Source organism: Phalaenopsis equestris, unplaced genomic scaffold, assembly GCF_001263595.1.
Source record: "Phalaenopsis equestris unplaced genomic scaffold, ASM126359v1 Scaffold000002, whole genome shotgun sequence".
Lineage (NCBI taxonomy): Eukaryota > Viridiplantae > Streptophyta > Magnoliopsida > Asparagales > Orchidaceae > Phalaenopsis > Phalaenopsis equestris.
The window spans coordinates 46,236,306-46,248,963 of NW_018164444.1; positions in this window are offsets into that span (position 1 = coordinate 46,236,306).

Sequence of the window (12,658 nt, forward strand, 5' to 3'; positions counted from 1 at the left end):
TTTTTAAAAAAACTACTTATCAATTATATATATATATATATATATATATATATACAATAATAATTATTATTTCGAGCTAAGAAGATTCGAACACGATATTTGTTCGTGTTTGGCTCGTTTATATATCGAGCGCAAAAAAAAATATTCTTGCTCACTCGTTAACTTAGCCAACAAATCAAACATAGGTTTTTAATGAGCCGAACATAAAGTATTCACCAATAACGAGCTATTTTGACAACCTTACACACAACTCAAAGTCATGAGAGCACATTAAAAATATAACTATCTTTACCCTTTTAAATTTAAAATACAAATTTTCATTTATAGATTTTGACTAATAAATTGTTAGAAATGTAAATACCAGATTTAATGTGTTAGATATGTAAATACATATGAATTGTGTGGCTTGTATGTAAAATTTCTAAACTTTTTTAATATCATACATGTAAATATATAAGAATCCTATAGAAAGGTAGGCTAAATATCATGTATTCAAACTTAGTTTTAATGTAGATTTGAGATTATTGAAGTGAAGGCCGAGAGTTAGAATTGCTAGATCATTTTATTAGCATACTTGATTAAATAATAAATGATGTGATGTTATGTATTGTGGTTTTGTGAAGGACGAAGATAAAAGAACTGTCATTGTACATTGCTTGGCAATAAATAAGAATCAGGGCCGGAAAAAAAAAAAGATTAATAATAAATTGTTAATTTTAAAATAATTGAAATTTATTTTACTTATTTTATTTTGTACTTTTATAATCATTGATATGGGCATCAAATCTCCGTCATCCGACATGATTCTCAATAAATGATACTCTAATTTCAGCAAACTTACAATCAAATTGATCGGCTCGACAAGAATAACCCAATGTTTCCAAAATTAGTCCAATTCAAGTGTAATCAAGCTCAAATCGAGTCATTAACTACACTTGGTAGTTTTTCAAACATATTTAGAAGGTTAAACAAATGTCAAATCTAGCAAGTCTATAGTAGAATCGAGCGTTTCGACAAGACGAATCCAACGAACCCAAGATTGCTCAATTCCAACATCGTTAATACACTTAAATATTCATCTAACGTAATTTGATCGAAGAAAGCTCTCCGGATTGTTCAATCAAAATAATTCATATTCTTGCATTAATTGCATAAATAACACTATAAAATAGAGTTTTGCCTCTCTCATAAAGGGGGGCTCAAAACTTGAGAGAACTTAAATTTTTGAAAATAAACTGAAGTACAATACCACCTCTGTCATCGTCGATCGCCGCCAGCCACTTTCGACCATCGCCAGCTGTCGTCGACACACGTCGACCCCTGTTGATCATCGTCATTCACTGCCGACTGCCGTCGATAACCACCGATCGCCGTCAAGCACTGCTGTCGCTATCAACCACCACCGATCGTCGTCAACCGCTAACCAACGTCAATCACCACCAATCACCGTCGACCACCACCAAATTGGAGCTATCAGTTGACATAGTAACTTGAAAAACCCAATAACCCTTTCTTATAAGTAAGATAAATAGTTTCTGTAATCACCAACATATAACAAATTCTTACATGAGTCAAACCCCACAATCTTTTATAATTTTTATTATTATTTTTTTATTTTTTGCGGGTTTTTAATGTAAAACTTCTACTATTATCATTGATTATTTTCTTTCAACTGAGAATATGTTGAATTCTCGTGCAACGCTATAACTGAAATCCATTACCTTACTGTAATAAATTTTCTAACAAGTATCAATAAGTATTTTGAAGTTTCTTTTAAATTAAATACATTATTAAATAAACAAATTTAATTGTCATATGTATTAACATATCTAATAACAATTTGTTTTTTATGTACGAATGTTGTACTTTCTTTTTAAATACTGTAAGAATAGATATGAGTAAAAATTTACATTTAAATGTTTGATATATAAATACATAAAATTTATATTTTATGCCTGTAAATGTTTTTCTTAATATTTGTTCATATAATATGGCCACGGTGGGGCCCAAAAAATTTCAAAAATAAGCGAATATTTTAATTAAAAAATTCTAAATTATTAAAATAATCTCTTAAATGTTTAAATTAAAATTGAAATAAATCTCACAAAAAATTATTAAATCTCAATTTTAAAATAATAAGAGACTATTTTCACACTTTTGGATTCACTCGCTATATAATACCCGCGCCGGACCATCTGGCCTTCGTTCCAGTTATCGGCAACAAACCCACTAAGCTTGCAGCAGAAGAAAAGCTCGTGGAATTCAGCATGGCAAGCTCCGAGTGCTGCCAGAACCCCCCAGCTCTGAGCTCATCCTACGGCGAAGGTGGCGTCGTGGAAAGTTTTGGAGGACTCAAGGCCTACATCGCCGGCTCCTCTGATTCCAAGGGCGCGATTCTTCTCGTCGCCGATGTTTTCGGTGAGCCCTTTTGCTTTAACCTAACGCTTATTTGAGAATGTTTGGTTTAGACAAATTTACTTGAACTTGAATTTTATGTAATACTGCTAATCTCTTGTTGTTTTAGCTTGAGAACTTTCTTTTGTGGTTAATACGGGTTTTCTGTGGTAATTTCTTAAAATTATTTGCGGAATTGGTGGGTTAACGAATATTGTTGCAGAAATTGTGGAGCCTAATACCATTTAATGCTGTAGTAGAATTTGGGGTAGTAATCTCTTAAAATAAAAAAGAACGCATAGTGAAATCTACAGTGATGATGGTAACAGTGGGTAGTGGGTGAGCCCGTATAACATATTTGTGTGTTTTTTGTGCTAATTCTGTTTTATTTTTTGTTATTGTGCATATATTCCACAAGCAACTGGATATGATCATGTATAAAGAGATTAAATAGTATTTATTCTGTTGATTATAATATTGTGTTCTGTTAAGCAATAAGGTTTCGAATACATGATTAAATTTTTTTTAAAGCAGGTTAACTTATTGATAAATTCCTTCTTAAGTTTGATGTTATTATTATTATTATTTTGTTAATTAATGTTGTATGAATTAAGCATTCAGTAATTAAGCTATTAGAAAGATCAATTAAAGGGCAGTTTGTGATTTTTACTATAACTAATAACTAGCCAACTGATAACATTTCTGATCAAACAACTATTTTTTTAATTAATTTTAACATGCAAAGGAAATTATGGATCAGTGATATTTGTTCTCATCGTGTTAGGTGGCTAATGGATGATTAATGTAATTTCAGAATTGCTTTCAGTGATTGAATATGTAGCCTTTAACTGTTAATGATTGTTTTAAAAGAATTACTTACCTGTTTTTAATTGATTTTCTATTTTATCAATCAGTCTCTGTGTTCCCTCTTTCGTAATTTTCTATCTTCTCATTTTCATTTTTATTCCCTACCTCCATAATTTACCAGATCATTGATTGTATTTGCTAACTTCCTACATAGGACCTGTGGATCTATCAATTCTCTAAATACAATTTGGAAGTGATAAATCAGGGCAAATTCTACTTTACAAAATTCTTAAATTCTGACACTTTGTTTAGGATAATTGATTTGGTTAAGGGAGTAATCCTTTTTCTAACAACTTGTCACCAACAAAGCCCTTTAATGTGACTGGATCTTTTTTTTTTGGGTTGTGTACCAAATTTGGAGTTGGGCTGGTAGGAGAACACAGTGGTCTGGTAACCACTCTAGTGATCCATTCAACCCTGTGAATTCGGCCAAAAAAGGCAAAAACCAATCTGAATGCTTTCCATGCAGTGTGTTCTTTGCTTATCCTCCGAGCTATCCTTTTTTGCTAGAGGAATTTAAGTCAGGCTAGTGAACTTATGGGTGGCCACATCTTTACCCTTTTATCTCCATTTGATTTTTAACCCATTGACTCCTGGCATGTTTTGTAATTTCTCGCCACGTTCTCTCTTTTTATAACAAGAAAATCTCTTTTATTATATCATATATATATATATATGGTCTGTGGCCACTGTTACAATAAATTTCATAATCTTGGAGCAATGTATGATTGTTCATGATTAATTTGTTCTTACATCTGTTTAATCTCTCTTTCAGGGTATGAAGCGCCAAATTTGAGGTGTGCAAGATTCCTCAATTGTCATATTGAATGATTTGAACATTATGGGACATGGAATCAGCTAGCAGCTACTTTTGCTTGTCATTGTCTTTTTTTTTTTTTTCAGTTTATTCCTTATTCAATTGTTGAATTTATTATTATTATTTTTTGTTATAGATTATGTTGCATACTAACATCTTTGTTTTCAGATTTATTCTTTTTGTTTGATCGTGGGAAATAATTCCCAACTTTCATGACATGCTTCAAAGATATAACTTATATGGTATAATATTGATCCATCATAATATGTTTAATTTGGAGTCAGATTTATATCAAATTTCCTTCTACAGGTCTCTTACCAAAAAGATGGTTTCGTATGTAAACAAGAAAATCAGTAATCGCCATGAATTAATTGAAATTCCATAAGATTGGATTTGTTTGCAACAAGAAAGTGGTCTCTATATCTCTAAGAAAGCTATGCCACTAATCTCATTGAAGAAATTAGGCTTTTTGGTGCAAACCTAATGACACCCCTATGGATAACCAAAACATATCTGATGAGGATATATTATTTGATAGTTGATCTCAATATCGAAGATTAGTTGAAAAAAAGTGATTTCTCTAGTAGTTATGCCACCTAATATCTCTTTTTTTGCTGTGGGTTATAAGTAAACATATGCAGAACCTAAAACAAAAGCATCAAGATGTTTTTTTTTTCACATTTTCAAATACATCAAAAAGGCTTTTGGAAAGGGTTGTTATGCACTTAGGCCAGGCACTTAAAGTAAATGCATTCATGGATGTCAACTATATCTGATTTTTTAATGACAAAAAGTTGATTTTTGTTTACTATATTGTTGGTGTACGTAAATAAACATTTTGTTGTAGTATGATCTAATGATGGTTCCAAATATAGAGCTATGACTCTTCTATATATAAAATTTTGTTGGACAATTTTTAAATTTTTAGGATTCAAATTTTCAATAATTGACCCTATAGTTCAATACTCCAACAGTTGTAAGATTGTGTACATTGCCATCGTTCATGGTTTTAGATGAAGGAGAAAACCATTGTGGTTGATTGGCATTTCATACAATATGCTTTGCTCTTAAAATATATAATTACCTCCAATATTTCTAGTTCAAAATAAGTGCGTTATACCTATGCCTATGGGTAATTTAGTCGTTTGTTATTTATTATTGTTTGACATAAATAGGGCTTAATAGGTTAGGGCCGGGAACAATGAGATTGTTCTCTTAACTCTTAAGAGTTAGGGTTTTGGAGAGATCGTCTCTCTCAAATTGTTAGGGTTAGGGTTTGAGAGAGGTCGCCTACCTCTCAAATTGTAGGTGCTTATCCTTTCTGCAATTGAGTTGTGTTGTTTGGTATTATTGAAATAAAATATTTAGCTGCCCTAATTTTTGTGGAGAGTGATATTTGATTATGGGAAAGAAAGATGGTATCATGTTGTAACCTAAACCCGCAAGATAGTCACGATTCTAGTGAGTTGGGAAGCTTATGGCGTGATATTGTAGTACAGACTGCCGAATTAGGAATCACGACATACAGGATCTGTGGAATCGCAAGTTGGGAAGCCTACAAAGGGATCATGACATACTTGATCTGTCATCCCGACAATAACCTTGCTATACAATCTTAATTAGACCTAGCTGTGAAGCCTACAGGATTGCTGTATACAGGCGCCTCCATTGCTGTCACACTCGTCAACCGAACCTCGAGATATAGTCACGAGCTAGCAATGAAGCCAATGACAGAGGATCACGATGTCCGAGAGTTCCACGCCGAACTCGCATTCATGAATCCAAAATCGAACCTCTCGATACAGTTGCGATTAGAGCTACTCGGGGAACCAAAAATGGGATTGGGAAGTACATAGTTTTGCATTTGTGATAAAAAATCTTCTTTTGAGTAATGACGACCAAGAAAGTAGATGGTATAGAGAAAAAAACAAAGAAAGAAGTGAATCAAATTAGGTTGGAAATGGAGGAGAAATTTTCATCCATGGAAGGACGATTCTCATCGGTGGAGGGAGGATGGATCGGGGATTTACAACCCCGGAAGAAATGATGAAGAAGATTGTGGAGTTTTACACAAATGCTTGTCACGGTATCGAGCGAACGCCGACTACAGATGCGAGCGACGGCACTTAGAAGAAGTAGAGCAACATGCAGAAGACTGGAACAAACAGAAGCATACATGATCGAGCGAAGGAGTTGGGAGTATATTCGATCGATAACATCTAGATGGATTTGCATGAAATCAAAAGGTTTGAATGAGTGACAATAGGTTGAATAGATTGACGTACAATTCGGGGCTGGAGAAGATCAATTTGAATGACTTTGAATTGGAACAGGAAACCACAGTGGGCGTGACACTTGCGAGGACTGCATTCTATTGCGCCAGTGCATTTTGTTGCGGCAACCTTCTGGGATGAATGCAATTTAGGAGTAATGATGAGAATGAGACAAATGAAGAAGAATAGAGGTGTTTGTAAGGAACTGTTTCTGACACTGCAGAGTATTCAAGAGGGAGACAAGTTGGGGATGCTCCGCAGTGACCTTAGTATGTGTAAGATCTTGAGGTCGGTGGATCCATCAAAGTTGACAATATATTAGAGTGGCCAATACTTATGACCTTGAAAGGTTTAAGAGAATTTCTATAACTTACTGGATGCTACCGAAATTTTTGGAAGAGTTGCAATTCAATTGTGTGGCTGTTGACGGATAAATTGAAGAATGATAACTCTCAGTGAGGCAAAGCGGCAAGTTAGACTTTTGAGAAGTTAAAGAAGACCATTAAGAATGTACCAGTGCCGATATTACTTGATTTCAACCAACCTTTCATTGTAGAAATGAATGTTTCAGGCTGTATATTAGGCGCAGTCCCCAAGCTGTGTCAACAATCTATCATTTATTTCAATCAAGTGCTGATTGCAATAGCAATACTCAAATTAGTTTATGATTGGGAGCCATGTGACTTGATTAAACAATTGTTTTTTTCTCACCTTGAGGACAATGTGTCTTTTTGGGAGGGGAGTTATGTTACATCGGTGCTTACATGCAGTTTAGTTTTTTGTTATTTATTGTTGTTTGGTATAAATATGACTTAATAGGTTAGGGTTAGAGATGATGAGATTGTTATTTTAAGTCTTAGTGGTTATGGTTTGAGAGAAATCTCCTACCTCTCGAATTGTAGGTGTTAGAGTTAGTGTTTGGGAGAGATCGCCTACCTCTCGATTTGTATGTGCTTATCCTTTATGTTTATGAGTTGTTTTTTTTGTATTATTGAAATAAAATATAGGGTTGCTCTAATTTCTGTGGAAAACTCCTCTGGTTCGTATCAAACTGATAGTCATCTTCACCAAAACTTTGTGACCGCTATCATTTTCTCACTTATTTGTTATGCTAAAGCTTGCAGGTATATATATGTTTCAACTTGAACAAATGTGTTAGCTTATGACTCTTTGTAGGAGACAATATTGTTATGTTTGGATAATATATATTGTAAAAAGTATGTTATTATTCATAATATTACATTTTTTCTCTCATTTACTTTCTTCTTTTTTATGGTACCATACACCTATAAATAGACATATTTGCCCATTAAATAATATCATCTAATTCTCTCGTTATATCTCTAGTGGAGACAAATTTTCTAGCTTTTAATATCAAGAGATGTTCTTCCTGCAATCTGATTTAAGACCTATCTATTTTGAATCAATTTTAATAACAACTTGGTTTTCTTAGTACTGCAGGAATCAGAAATCAGCTAATGTTGTGGACTTAGTTGGCAAATTTTCATATAAATAACCTTGCTTAGTTGGCAAATTTTTATATAAAGAACCTTGCTCTCTTTTGGATCATCGGCATGTGTGCTTTTCCATTATGCCCTTATCAAAACATACGGATGATAGAAATTTTATTTCCTTTATTGCAGGTTGTTGCAACTCTTGACCACCATTCCTGATCATGAAACTGTATTAAATAAAACAAAGAGAACTCGAACCTAATAAAAGCAGAGAGCTCTTTGTATGTTTAGTGGCTAATGATGAACTTACTAGAGTATCGCAAGCATGAGAAAAGTTTGAGAAAAAGATAATTGGCTTTTCCAGGAACAGGAATTATATTCTAATATGTTTTTAAAAATAATTGCTTGCAAATCAATATAAAATTTAAATAAACAACAAAATCTGATCACTTCATGACGCGGGGCTTATCTACCGTGGGACGGTGACGTACCTGCGGAGGAGAGCTAAACCGACCAGTTCAACCAGAAGCAACTGAGGGCCAGCCGACCGGTTCACTAGGGGCCTTACTTTGCCACCTAAGGGGGAGGGGCTTCCTCTTACTCTTTTATCTACTGTTATATATTTGCTATTTGTTTGCTTAGGGTTTAGTTTTTGATTGTTTATGATTTCATATTTCTGCATCCAGAATTTTTCTCTTGTCAAGGCTGTATCTTAGGACAGGTGGTGCTCCGACTGTATTCTACTCCGAGGTGGTGACTACCGGTACCTATCTCCACACATATTCCCTTTTCCTGCTCGTTTTCAGCATCGCTGCGACCCTCCTTCCTTGTTTCTGCGGCTGCGAACCGTTCTCTACCTTTAGTCGCTATCGCGATCCTCTCTGCAGCCCCACCTGCTGTCGCTGTGACCAACCCCACCCCCCCCTCCTCCCTTGTTTCTGCGCCTGCCAACCGTTCTCTACCTTTAGTCGCTACCGCGATCCTCTCTGCAGCCCCACCTGCTGTCGCTGCGACCAACCCCACCTTTAACTCCACCTACTACCACCAACCTTCCTAAACCCAAAACATGCTGCCCTTTCCCCTTCCAACAATCCTATATGCTAAACCACCTCCTTATATCCATCCAATCGGATTCACCATCCCTGTCCTCACCTAAGGGGTGCGTCTGTGCTTTTGTGTTCTTGATTTCCTGTTATGTTGTGATTCCTTTGAAGCTTCAACAATAATATTTTTCGTTCTGTTGTTTTCGGGTTAACTCTGGTATTATTGGTATCAGTGCTAGCATAATTCTAGTTTTATCCTAAGGTTTCTTAGCTTCTGTCATAACTCAAAAATTTTCTTTCCTACCACCAAATACTCTTTTCTCTTCCACAAATTTCAAACCCTAAACATGCCACCAAGGAGTTGTGTGCCAGATTCTACCCGGGATGAGATACAATGGAAGATCCGTTGCCTTCAATAGAGGCCTGCAGAGATTGATGACGGGACCCAGGAGAAGATTATCCTCGATCGGGATTTGGAGAATTGAAAGGGAGAAAGAAATGAGAATCTGAATCCCTTTCATAGAGAGAATTTCAGAGATGAAGAAAACTAGCCACAACATTTCATAATCCAGCATTAAAGGAGGCGTTGAGAGGAGACATCATTTGGAGGACATCAAGACTACGAAATCAAGGTGGATCTACTAGGATTTGATGGAGGTATGGATCCAAATGAATTCATCAAATGACTGCAGGAAGTGTCAGAAGGAAAAAGTGGTGAAACTAGCTGTCATCAAGATGAAAAGGACCACTTCCATGTGGTGGGAAAGCTTGCAGTGGCAGAGAAAGCGTGAGGTCAATGATAAGAAAATATTTATCACTTGATTACTGTCAAGATATTTTTCTAAGGCTCCACCACTTGCAGTAGCGAGATCTATTAATGGAAGGGATTGCGACGTAGTTTGACCAATTACAGATGAGGTGTAAGTTGGTTAAGCCTGAGGAGTATACGATAGCTAATTATTTGAGGTGCCTGAAGCCTTCTATCAACAACGTTGTACAACTATAGCCCTATTGGTCACTCGACGATATATTGACTTTAGCTTTGAAAGTGGAAAGACAACACAAGCACGCTATGCCACATCACTTGCAGCTACACTTACTGACAATGTCACCCCAGGAGTTGTAAGTGATAAAATAGATCTGAGTGGAAAGAAGCCAAAAAAGGATAGCTCGCCTAGTATACTGCCTGCCAGGAGGTGTTTCAAGTGCCATAGCTACGGACATTCAACCTCCAGATGCCCCACGAGCTGAGTTTTCTCTTTCACAAATCAAGGTGGCGTCAAAGAAGTAAAAGACGACGAGTTAAATGATAGTCCAGAGGAAGAATTTTAGTTTCAGGGTGACGAGGGAGAGATGCTAGTCATATGTAGAGTTTTGCAGTCAGAACCGGAACAAGATTAGTCATGGTTGAGGTACAATATCTTTCTCACCAAGTGCCCAATAAAAGATAAAGGGACCATTTGGGACAGCTTAAAAAGCGGGCAGCATTTTGAAAACGCCGTCATACTATTTGTTATCCACATTTTATCTCCATTTTGAAAATCGCCATTTTCATTTTGCAAAGAACGTCGCCTGCGGGATCATCTCCTCAGGCCGCGTTCCCTTGTCGCATTTTCTCCCAAATTATTTCGCTGCCCTCAAATCGCAATGCCCTAGCCCCTCCGAGATTCGACATACCTTTTTCCTTCGTCCGCGATCGAGTTCGCAGAGCCGTTCCTTGCTTCTTCAGCACTCCTCCTCAGAGAAGCAAAGGTTTGACCCTGGCGGAGGAGGGAACAATGATCGGGTGCCACAACATCGATCAGTGGAATAAGATAATTTGAAGGGAGTTCTTTTTGCGCTAGCAATTTTCCATCATTGTTTTATGTAAGTTATTTTCTTTGTAGTTCCCTTCCTTCTTGCTGACAATTTCAAGATCCGTTTATTTGATTATTACTTTTGTTTTTGTTTCCTTGATCGAATTCTGGATTTGCAATGTTTGGATTGTTGGGCTGAAGGAAGATTAATGAGTGGGAAATGAACTCCACTCCTTGTAGTTTCCTGCAATGCTATTCTTAAGCTTCGCAGACTATTTGCAACAATTTGATATGTTTCTCACTAATCTGATGATCTTATCTATCTCTTTAGTTCATTCGATTAGAATCTTCTTATTTGTAAGGGCTTTGGAGTTAGGTTTCATGAACCTCTCTTGCTGATTGTTTGTTAGGAACGTACGGAGTGTTTTATAGAACCATGGAAATGCACTTCAGAAAGCCTTACATAAATTGTGATGAACTAATTCGGCAAAAGTTTTCAAAATCACCTCTGTAATTCAGTCATTGGATTAGATCGTTTTCTTGTATAACTTTTGGTTTTTACACCCATTTCCTTCAATTTGATGTTGATGTTATTGGCATTGTCAGAAAGAACAAACCCAAGGTAAATGTGACATATGGTCAATTCATAAATGGATCCAATAATTTTGCAGGAGTACTCTTAGAATGAGAACGAGGAAGTATTCTCATTTAGAAAGAAGAAAACATTTATTATAGAATTCTACTCTTTAAATATAATTAATTCCTTTTAGTATTCTTTCTTCTTCTACTCATTAACCACCGAGCACCATCAACACACATTAATTTCTTCTCTTATCATGATATTTTTTGTTTAGGTGCAAAAAATACTAACTATTGCAATTTAGGCTAGCGTTGTACTCTGCTTACAGTAAACATGGGACATCAATTTATTGGTACAAGTACATGCACACATGAATTTCATAATATACATCCATCAACTAAATGTTGGCTCCTTTCTTCCTATATATGTACAACTTTGCTGTGAAGAGATAGATTACTAACCCAACCATGCTTAGTCCTGCAAGCAGCCAATAAAAGTAGTCTATATGAGCCCCGTTTACATTATCTGAGAACCAACTCTCTCCTTTCCTTCTGGTTTCCTTGTCTATTACTAAAACAAGAAAACCACTTAGAAAGCTTCCAATGCCAAATGCTCTGAGGGCAAGAGCGACCCTTAGGCTTCTCAAAGCATTTGGCACTTGATCATTGAAAAATTCTTGCATTCCAACCAGCGTGAACGCATTTGAAATACCATACAGAACATACTGTGGAACCAACCTCACAGGCTCATTGGAATTGCTGCACTTGGTTGCTCAATCGACCCTTAGTCTTGTGCTGTTTTGTGTCTCTTCTTCTCTACTAGAGCAGCTATCACCATGAAGGCTCCAACACCAATTCTTTGTAGCATTGTGATTCCCAAAGGTTCCTTGCTGTATCTTTTTGCTAGAGGACAATAACGTGTTCATGCATGGGAATGAACACGATGATAGCGATTGAGACAATATTTAATATTGCAGCAGGTGGAAGTCGGACATTGGAGCCAATTCTTGTATCAAGCGTATTTCCTTGCTTGGTGAAGGAAGTTATTGATTGTGCAAAGACAATGGCATAGACTAAGCAATTCGTCCAAAAATGGCAATAATCAAAATATATCCTTTGCTTCTTCCATTTGTCGATAACTAAGGAATAGAACTTCTTCAGACTTTGTACATAAAAGAAACGTATGAAAATAATCTGGTAATTGTAGTTAAAGTAAAACTTACTAATATTGATTGTAAGGCATGCATAATTATAGTTTTTTTTTCCAGTTATGAGGATAGACTGAAAATTAGATTAGGAAGATGGTACGTTGTGTTTGATATATGCATATAGGATAGCTCCCTTGAGTATTGCATGACAATTTTTTTGTTTTTATAGTGTGAAAGATTGTACTTTATTCATGAGATTGAACCACTGTAAATCTAATGAAGAAAAT